Source organism: Carlito syrichta, unplaced genomic scaffold (genome assembly GCF_000164805.1).
Source record: "Carlito syrichta isolate Samal-C Ts95f unplaced genomic scaffold, Tarsius_syrichta-2.0.1 Scaffold302587, whole genome shotgun sequence".
Classification (NCBI taxonomy): Eukaryota; Metazoa; Chordata; class Mammalia; order Primates; family Tarsiidae; genus Carlito; species Carlito syrichta.
This window is the reverse complement of record NW_007246683.1, coordinates 104,482-115,943: the sequence shown is the minus strand read 5'-3', so window position 1 is coordinate 115,943 and position 11,462 is coordinate 104,482. Positions and strand designations below refer to the sequence as shown.

Below are 11,462 nucleotides of genomic sequence, written 5' to 3'. Positions count from 1 at the left end.
TGGAGTCTAACTCTGTCACCCAGGCTGGAGTGCAATGGCATGCTCACGGCCACCCCACATCGACCTGCTGGGTTCCGGCGATCCTTTCCACTTCAGTCTTCCGAGTAGCCAGAACTACAGGCATGTGCTACCATGCCTGGCTTATTTTTTAATTTATTTTAGAGATGAGGTCTCACCATATTGCCTAGGCAGGTCTTGAACCCGTGGGCTCAGGCAATCCTCTCACCTCGGTCTCCCAAAGTGCTGGGATTACCTGCTTGAGCCACCACGGCCGGTCTATTTCTGCTCTTTTTACATGACAAAAGAACAAATATCCAGGAATGATATGTGAGCTTTTGTCTTTGCACAAAAACCTTAGACAAGGCTTCTAAACATTTATCATCGTGTATAATCAAATGTTTTAAGGTTTGGATCAAATACTTCATTGCTAGAAAAATTATTGAGTTATATTCGAGTTCTGGATATTAGTTTTTTTAGCATCACTAAAATATACAAGTCTCAGGTGTACAACTCCCTGAATTTTTACCTATGTATCTACGGGTGTTACCATGTCTCCAACCAAAAAATGAAACTTTTCCTGAGCCACAAAAATTTCCATTTTTCCCTTTCTGATCAAAAGCCTGCAGCAGGAATTTCTGACTTCTAACATGATGAATTTGTTTGCCTATTCTTGAACCTTATATAAATGGAATCATACATCCTTTGTGACTACCTTCTTTTTGCTCAATTTTTTCAGGGTAAATCTAGGTTATCGACTATATCAATATTTCATTCTTTATCATTGCTGTGTGGTGTTATTCCAATGTATCAATATATAAATAGACCTTTATTTGTTCATCCATTCTCCTACTGGACACTTGCATGATTTCCAGTTCAGAACAACAAGGTTGCTATAGGCATTTTTGTACAGACTTCACCGAACAGGTGTATATTTAATTTCATTAGAAACCGCTAAGCAGTTTTCCTGTGTTACATTCAGGAAATGGATGAGAGTTTTACCAGGAATGGATGAAGGCTCACTGGTTCTCATGTCTGTTGACACTTGGCCTTGGTCTTCTAAATTTTAACCACTCTGGTGTCTGTTGATATCACACCGCACTTTTAACTTGTATTTCCATGATGAATAATAATGGAACAAATATTCATTGGCATGTTGGATATCTTCTTTAGTGAAGTGCTTGTTCACATATTATACCTGTTAAAAATGTGTTGTCTTGGCAGCGCGTTTGGCGGTCCTGCGGATCTGTCTCTTGCTTCAACAGCGTTTGGACGGAACAGACCCGGGGACTGCCTCTCTTCCAGCCTCCCACTGCCCTCCGATCTCCTCTCCACTTGCAACCTCCCAGACCACCTTCTCGGTCACCTCCTGTGTCTGGGACCAGCGACCACCGTTTTTGCGGCTAGTTCCTTGCCGACCAACCATGAGCTCCCAGGTTCGCCAGAATTATTCCACCGACGGGGAGGCAGCCGTCAACCACCTGGTCAATTTGCATCTGCGGGCCTCCTACGCCTGCCTCTCTCTGGGCTTCTGTTTCGACCGCGACAATGTGGCTCTGGAAGGCGTGGGCCACTTCTTCCCCGAGTGGGCGGAGAAGCGTCAGGGCGCCGAGCGTCTTGTGAAGATGCAAAACCAGCGTGGCGGCCGCGCCCTCTTCCAGGATATCCAGAAGGCCTCTCAAGATGAGTGGGGTAAAACCCTGGATGCCATGGAAGCCGCCATGGCTTTAGAGAAGAGCCTGAACCAAGCCCTTTTGGACTTTCATGCCCTGGGATCCACAGACTCCCATCTCTGTGACTTCCTGGAGACCCACTTCCTAGATGAGGAGGTGCAATTCATCAAGATGGGGGACCACCTGACCAACCTTCACAGGCTGGCAAGGTATGAGTCTGGGCTGGGCGAGTATCTTTTCGAAAGGCTCACCCTTAAGCACGACTAGGAGCCCAGCGGCCTCTGGGGCCCCCTCTCACAGTATCAGGGTTTCTTCTGCTTGAGCCTCCCCCTCCAGCCACTGGACAGCTTTTTACCGCCCTGGACCAAATAAAAATAAAGCTTTTTGCAGCAAAAAAAAAAAAAGGTGTTGTCTTTTTCTTATTGTCTTATAGAAGCTCTTTATATATTCTGGATCTGCACTGCTTATTAGATTGTGCTGCAAATGTATTCTCCCACTCGATAATTTGCCTTTTCACGTTCTTTTTTTCAATTTATTTTATGTTAAAGATGTGAGGTACAATTCAGGATTAGGTATAGTGGTCATATACATGACCATTATAGTGGTCATTGTACAGGTAAAGTTTGGGTCTCCCTTTGGTCCCCACTTTGCCTGATTTGAGATCAGGTATACTTATTAATGTTATGTGCAGCTCCCTCTCACAGTTTCCAACTACTACCAATCCCTTTCTTATAGTATTATAGTAAATGTTCAGGGTCCACTTATGAGTGAGAACATGTTCTCAGTTCTATGTTTCTGTGATAAACCACTGAGAATTGTAGACTCTAATTCCATCAAAGTTGCTGTGAAGTCTATACTTTTGTTCTTTATGACTAATTCATTTTCTTTTCTTATCTTTTTTTCATGGTCATTATATTTCTTTTTTTATTTTAAAGATGTAGGGTACAATTCAGGGTTAGGTATATAAATGTTATACAGGTACCCTTGCTGATGAAGTGTGCCCCTCCCTCCCCTGGCAGTTTCCCCTGAACAATCCCTGCCATCCCCTGGCGGTTTCCCACTACTGCCATTCTTTCTTATAGTATTATGAAAATTGTTCAAGTTCTGCTTATGAGTGAGAACACATGGTACTCTGTTCTTTCTGTGATAGATCACTGAATATGATAGACTCTAAATCCATCCAAGTTGCTGTGAAGTCCATGTTTGTCCTTCTTAATGGCTCCATTGTGTGGGTGTATACTACATTTTTTTAATCATCCAGTCCAGCTTCCATGGGCAGCATGGTTGTTTCCATGTTTTTGCTGTTGTGAATAGAGCTGCAACAAACATGTGTGTGCAGGTATCTTTTTTGTAGAATGATTTGAGTTCCTCTGGGTATATTCCCAATAGGGGGACTGCTGGGTCATATGGAAGGTCAGTTTCTAGTTCTTTCAGAAATCGCCACACTGCCTTTCGAAGGGGTTGCACTAGTTTGCATTCCCACCAGCAGTGTAGAAGTGTTCCTTTTTTCCCCCATCCTCGACAGCATCTGTTGTTGTTTGTTTTATTAATGATGACCATTCTCACTGGGGTTAGGTGGTATCTCAGGGTGGTTTTGATTTGCATTTCTCTGATGATGAGTGAAGCTGAGTACTTTTTCATGTGTCTATTGGCTGCCCGTGTATCTTCTTTTGAGAAGTGTCTACTCATGTCTATTGCCCACTTTTTAATGGGGCTGTTTGTTTTTTCCTTTCAGCGCATTTGAGTGCCTTGTAGATCCTAGATGCTAGGCCTTTGTCAGTTATACAGCTGGCAGATATTTTTTCCCATTCTGTGGGCTGTTTCCCTGCTCTCTTGATGGTTTCTTTTGCTTTGCAGAAGCTCATCAGTTTGATGAGGTCCCACTTGTCTATCTTATTTCTTAAGGTATGGGCACTTAGGGTGCTGATCAGGAGTTAGTTGCCAGTTCCAATTTCCATAAGGGTGTCTCCTGCATTTTCTATGATTCTTATAGTTTGAGATTTTACGTTTAGGTCTTTGATCTATTTATAGTGAATTTTTGTGTATGGTGATAGGTAGGCGTCCTGTTTCAATCTTTTGCATGTGATCAGCTAGTTTTCCCAGCACCATTTACTGAATAGGTTCTCCTCTCCCCAGTGGTTGTTGTTGGAGGCTTTGTCAAAGATGAGCTGGTTGAGAAATTGAGGCTTTTCTTCCAGAATCTCTATCCTGTTCCATTGGTCTATAAACCTGTTCTTGTACTAATATCAGACTGTTTTGATTACTGTAGCCTTATAGTAACATTTGAAGTCTGGAAGTAGTAATTCACTTTCTTAATGGTGTTTTCTGGTGAGCAGTTCTAACTTCTGATGAAATCCAATTTATCAGTAATTTTATTTCATGGATCGTCCTTTGTGTTTTATTTAAGAAATCTGTACTCTGCCTAAGTCATGAGGATATTCTTCTATGTTTATAGCTTTACACTTTCTAGGTTTGGCTTTTACATTTAGGTTAAAGATCCATCTTGCATTAATTTTCTTTAGTTCGGGGACAGGTTTCTTCTTCCTTCCTATAATGTGGATATCCAGTTAGCTGTTCCAGTGCCCCTTCCTGAAAAGCAGATGTTAGCTTTAAGTGTCAAACAAATCATGATGACTTCATATAACCATCAGAATTAGAAAGTGTCTATAGATACAATGCACACTTAGGATGATGGTCATCATTAAGAACAATGCTTATGAACTCTTAGTTAAAAGACTATACTTGGAAATTATACCATCCTTTGGACTTCTTTTCTGATTTTTTTTTTTTATTATTATCTTGCAATGTGACCAAGAACTCATACTAGGAGTAGAAGGCGGGTCAGTTCTGAGAATTTCTTTGGTTTACTTATGCTTGCATTATTGCAGGATACTGTATTCAGAGGGTGCTAAAAAAAGTATACTCATTTTAAGAAAGGGAAAAACTGTATTAAAATTGTAATACTGTCCTGCCTGTCACATGATGATGCTAACATTCATTTGATTATTGCTTTTGAGTGAATATCATACTACACATTGCTACCATAATTCAGTTCAACTTTGAAAAGTAATGCACAGACAATATCTCTTAAAATGTGTATACCTTTTTTGGCACCCTCAGTATGTAATATATTATAACCTTTTAGTATGTGATAATATTCCACAATTTTTCTAAACTGCTTGTCCGTTTTGTTAAAAAATCTTCCACATTGATTGAGGGTTTTTCTCTTTCTCTGTAAAATTTTGTCAATTTTTACTTTATATACTTTAGATATAATACTAGGTACATACATATTTTAAATTTTATATATCCCTGGTGCTTTCAATATTTTATCATTGTGAAGTGATTGTCTTACCTCTAATCAAACTCTTGGCCAAAATACATTTGTTGTCTGATATTAACGTGGCTCCATCAGCTTCCTATTGTGATTTCTTCAAGCTTTGAATTTTAATTTTTTGTTGCCCTTTGTTTTAGATGTTTTTTCTTGAAAATAGCATGTTAGTTGAAACTTTTAGAAATCACTCTGCAATTCAACTAAAACATATAACCATTTACATTGTATGATATATTTATGCTAAATTTGGCATCTTATATTGTGCTTTCCCATAGTTCTACCTTGTATTAGTTTTCCAGGGATAGCTGTATTAGCCTAGGATCCAGAGAAACAGAACCAATAAGACATATGTACTACTAGAATGGATGGGTGGATGGAGAGATGATAGATAGATAGATGATAGATAGATAGATAGATAGATGAAGAGTTTTGCTATAAGAAATTGCTCATGAGATTATGGAGGCCGAGAAGTCCAAAATCCACAGTCAGCAAGCTGGAGACCCAGGAGAGCTGATGTTGTAAGTTCCAGTTTGGGTCTGAAGGCAGGAGAAAACCAATGTCCCAGATCATTCTTCCCAACTCATCTTTTTATTCTATGCAGGCATTCAATCGATTAGATGAGGCTAACTCACATTGGGAAGGCAATCTGCTTTATTCAGCCTACCAATTCAAATGTTAATCTCATCCAGAAACACCTTCCCAGATACACTCAGAAATAAGGTTTAAACAAATATCTGGGTACCCTGTGGCTCAGTTAAATTGACACATAAGCTTAACCATCCCACTGCCATAACAATGTATCACAAACTGAGTGGCTTAAAACAAGAGAAATTTATTCTCTCACAGTTCTGGAGGCTAGAAGTATGAGATCAAGATGTTAACAGAGCCGTACTCCCTCTGGAATTCTGGATAGAACCTTCCTTTCCTCTTCCTAGCATCTGGTGGTGGTGTTCTCGGCTGGCAACTACACCACTTCAATTTTTGCCTCTGTCATCACATGAACTCCTTCTCTCTGTGTCCCTTCTCCTCTTATGAGGACACTAGCCATATTAGAGTAAGGCCCCTAATTCAGAATGACTCCATTGCAAAGACTTTATTTCCAAATAAGGTCACTTTCACAGATAATGGGATTCAGGACTTCAACATATATTTATGGGGGATACAATTCAACCCATAACATACCTGTTTCATGCTTCTTTCTCCCTCCTTGCCAAGAAAAGTAGGAAAATTTTTGTGTTTTCATTTTCCCTTCTACTACATTGAGAATTATATATTCTATTTTGATTCTTTTAGTGTTTATTCTGAAAATTATAATATCTATTTGTGTATATTTAATATGCATGTTATAACAAAGTATATTTTAAGTTATTTGGTAACTTTCCCCTCTCCCAGGACAATATAAGGATTTTTTAATCCTCTTCCCAGATAAGATAAGGATTTAAATCATTTTAACTCCACTTACCTCCTCCTACCCTTAGTGACATTGTTATCATATATTTAAATCTATTTTTAAAACAATCTTCTACTGTAAAATAAAGCCCAGAGACAGAAAGCCACATGAATCAAAGGTGTGACTTAATAAAAGATTTTTAAGAAAACCATCATTTAGGTCAGAAATAAGACTTTACCAGCCACCCCAGTGGTACCTTGGTGTCTTCCTTACCACAACCCCCCTTTGTGCCCCTTAAGTAACTGCTACCCTGGTTTCTAGATTTATCATTTTCTTAAGTTTATTTTTGAAATCATTATATCAACCACATGTGCACACATAGATATTATAGCATAGCCTAGTTAAAGAGTTTTGACACTTCTTTTAAGTCTCTTTTAATCTATAAATTCCCTCTCCATCCTTTTCTTTTCATTAGTTTATCTCTCGAGGAACCTTGGGTTGTATGTGAGAAGTTTTGTTTCCCACAGCTTAGATTTTGCTGACCACATCTTCATGATACAACGTATTTCTCTCCCCTCTGAATTTCCAGAAAATTGGGCAGCTGGATCAGATTGAGGTTTGATCCCCTTGGCAAGACTATAGTTAGAGTTTGGCAAGACTACAGGAGTCACATAATGCCCAGTTGTCTCTTTTATTGATGTTAGCAGTTGTGGATGCTTAGTGCCTAAGTCTATTAATTCATAGGGGATGCAAAATGGTGACATTCTATCTTTTTTGTTGTTGTTGTTATTTAATAGTTGTAATACTATTATAAGAAGACACTTCTCCACTGCTATCTGGTTACCCAGCATAAAGTTCATATGAGAAAGATGGGATAAATGCTAGATTCTTCCCTTACCAGGTTTCAGGATGATGAATTTGGCTCCCTGTCAACCTCTGAGGGTGAGCAGTTTTTAATTTTTTTCAACAATACCATGAACTCATCAATTTAAACATGATCTTTACTGCAGCTTAAATTGTTCCACCTTTGGTCAGTGGGAGCCTCTTCAGGTTGGTTCCTGAGTCATTTTGACATAATGCCGGGAGGCTGTAACAGCTTCCTTGCTCTCTGATATGACAAGATGCTCCAGGCTCATCGTTCACATTTTCTGTACCAGACCTGGATCCAGTCATTTCTCCAGGAAGCCCTGATCCTTTTTAGTGAGAAATGAAACTTGAATGCATAATACCAACACTAGGAATGCTCATTTCCCTAGATATGTCATTGTTTCTTTTCTGTGGAGCTAAATACACACACACACACACACACACACACACGTACACTTGCTTCTAAGTTTTTCTAATTCTGACATATTAGAACACATACAAATGCCTTATACACATTTACACAATTATATATTTAAAAATAAAATATCTCACAAGTCAGTATTGATACTTCTAGCTAAAAACTACCAAGATTTTATTTAACTTCTATATTTTACCTATAATTCCTTTCATTTACACTATGAATATAGATTCTAAAAAATATAGGGAATGCTCACGCCTGTAATCCAACATTTTGGGAGGCCAATGAGACCAGCTTGGGGCATCATAGCCAGATCTTGTCTCTAAGAAAAAGAAAAAAAAATTAGCCAGGTATGGTGGCAGGTGCCTGTGGTCCCAGCTACTCAGGAGGCTGAGGCAGAAGGATCTTCTGAGCCCCAGAGGTCAAGACTGCAATGAGCCATGATCATGCCATTGCACTCCAGCTTAGACAACAGAGTGATACTCTGACCAACCCCCACCGAAAAGAATACAGGGAATGATAGAATTTTCCTTGATTAATAATTTGTTTTATCACATGGTATGCACACAACAGACTTGGAATAAAAATACTAAAAAACACTAAAATACTAGCTTATGATTATTTAAAGCATTAAAATAAATCTTTTCACATGTCCTCCTCGTCCTCTCTCCACTTTTCATAGTTGTACATACACTGTCAGAGCATATGGCCATGGCAGTTTATATTCCCCTCCTTTAGTCATTATTCAGTCTTTTTTCTACAGGTTACTACAAATTTAATCTTCACCATCTGCCTTCACATGGATGAGGGTCATTTTGGTTGTCTGAAGTTTGTCCTTCAGCAAGTTTCTTAGAAAGAGCTCATGGAAACAATGTTTCCTGAGATCCTTCATGTTGAAGATGAGTTTGTTTTTATACTTGAAACTCAATTTTGCTGGATATAAGAGCCTGGATACATATTTTCTTAAATATGTGACTGCATTTTTTTTTCTGGCATAAAGTAATGCCTTCAAAAAGTCTGATGATAATCTATTATTCTTTTTCTTACAAAGATCTATTATCTTTTTCCTGGAAACCCAAATTAATTTTTAAACTTTAATTTTTTATTTAAAGTCTGGCAATTATAGCAGAATATCTTCAGATGCTAATAACTTTGGGGCAATTTCCTTTTAATCTTTCTGGGAAATATTCATGGCTACACAGTGTTCTTTTTGAACATGTAATTTTAAATCCTTTAAAAAAAATTTTAGGCAAGTTTTCTTGGGTTACAGTCTTTAGCATTTGTTTTATCCCCTTGATTGGTTTGCTCCTACAGGCATTCTATCGTCCATATGTTAGTCTTCTTTGCTATCTTGTACCTTTGTCACTCTCCTAAATTCTTTTAATTTCTTTCTTCATTTCTTTTCTATTTGAAAACTGTTTTATCTTGTATTTCTTTTAAGGCATTGTTTGTTGCTTTTTCTTTCCCACCTTTTTTCTAATTTAGTCTTTATTTCAAAAATGGCTTTTGTCTCTTATTTTTTAAATTATTTCTGTCACTTTATTTCTAAGTTTGTAAAGTTCTGATGTATTTCCATGTCTTTTATCATCTCCTTAATGTTTTCTAACGTGTTTTGAAATAGTAAATTACCTTGTCTTACTTTATTTTGTAAGTATGCCTTTTGTGTGTTTTATTTTCTTTGATTCATGTTCTCTCTTTTAAAAAAATTCCAATTTATCTCCACAATAAATAAATAAATTAGACAGGCATGGCAGCACATGCCTGCAGTTCTGGCTACTTGGAAGGCTGAGGCAGAAGGCTTGCTGGAGTCCAACAGGTCAATGCTGGGGTGGCCATGAGTGTGCACTGCACTCCAGCCTAGATGATGGAGTGAGACTCCAACTCAAAAAAAAAAAATTCTAATTTTGTTCGGAATTTAACTTTAATATTTTTCTATTGCTAATTTTTAGGTAAATTTTGTTTGGATTTTTACTTTTAAATGAAGTGGGGTTCAAGACAATTTTCTAGCATTATAAAGTTTCCTCTTCAGTTGTTTTTGTATAGTGTCAAAAATATGATGTCTTATTCTCTGAGATTCCTGAGTCTGGTCCCCTCTTCTACTTTGGACTGAACCTTCTATTTCCTTTATCTATATTAGCCTTACACTACTCAGTTATAATTCCACTCCTAGCACTTTCTCCTCATTGAGGCCATATTCTAGAAGGAAGCCCCAGAGGGCCCATTTTGAGAAACATGATCCTTGTATATTGCCAATCAGTATTGACCCTTCCCAGTTTCAGCTGCTCTTCCCAATTGGTTCCCATGTTTTCTAGTAAATTCCTGCAGGGGTTCTGCTATTCTCAGCTATAGCAACTGACATTCAGTTGCTTCCTTCTTCTTCTTTCCACACATATTTTAAAATCATAAAAATTTTGAGGTTATTAATGGTTTGTCCACACACCCACTTGTATTTTATGGTTTTGGGCAATATTTTCTCATCAGTTTTGTTATAATTGTTGTTTATTTATATATAGTGATTCAGTGTAAGAACAGAGCTACAATTTCCCTCTAACCTTTTTTAACCCCATGGGACATTATTATTATTTTATACAGTCAACATTTGTTTAGAATTGGCCACATATTTTCTACTTTCTTGTCTCTTCATTCCTTCTTTATCTTTTTCTGGTACAAATTTCTTCTTGTCTTTAGAACTTTTAAAATGAGAGTCTACTGGTGGTAAAGCCAAGGTTTTTGTTTGTTTCTGAGAGTATATTTATTTTGCTTTCATTCTTGAAAAATGTCTCAGTATAAATTCCTTGGTTGGCAGTCATTATTGTTTATCCCATTGACGTTATCATTCCACTGTCTTATGACATCCATTATTACACTTGATAAGTCAGCTGTCAGCCTGTCCCTCTACTGAAAGCAGTATACCTTTTTACATTGCCTCCATTAAGACTTTTTATTTGTTTTTGGTGTGTTGATATTTTACTATGATATGTTAGGTTTGCATTCATTTTATTTATTCTGCTTCAAATTCATTGTTAAATTCATTGTGAAATGATTCATTATTGAATTCTCAGCCATAATCTCTTTAAATACTGCTTATGCATTATTCTCACTAATCTCTCACCAGGGACACTGCTGAAATGTATGTTAGATCTCCTCACTTTATCTTCCATATTTTGTAACCTCTATTCTGTATTTTCCATCTTTTTGTCTATTTGTGCTGCATTCTGGAAAATGTCTTTCATATATTTTCCATCTTATTAAATTATTTATTTAACTATGTCTAGTATGCTATTATATGCATCCATTGAGTTCTTCATTTCAATTCTTGATCTTTTCATTTCTGTTAATTTTATTTAGTTTTTTTCAAGTCTTCCATGTCACTTTTTATACATTCTTGTTTTCTGTATAAAATTTTAAAGTTGTCTTTAATCTTTAAACATAGTAAGCATATTTGTTTATGATCTGTGTTTGACAATTCCAAAATATGAAGTTTTTAAATGTTTCTATTTTATGTTGTTTCTGATTTCCTCATTCACAGTGCCTATTTTTCTATGTTCTTGATTTTTTTAGTTATGTACTGCTTTTTGTCACTAAAAATTATTTGTAGGAATAACTTGAGATCTAGAAGGAAGGAGCATTTTCACAAGAGGATTTGAATTTGTTTTTGTTGATTACCTCAAAGCATTAAAATTCTGAAGTTCTCAAATGAAGTTCATAACTAGTAGGGTTTTGGTCCTTCCAAATAGTAGTGATATTTTGGGCTTCAAATCAATTGAAGGATTGGCTCACTTC

General features: G+C 37.1%; 1 pseudogene; it reads left to right on the top strand.

Annotated features, from left to right (window-relative positions):
- The first annotated feature begins 1,230 nt into the window (after positions 1-1,230).
- On the top strand, positions 1,231-1,937 carry LOC103259296 (annotated as a pseudogene).
- The last annotated feature ends 9,525 nt before the right edge of the window (positions 1,938-11,462 follow it).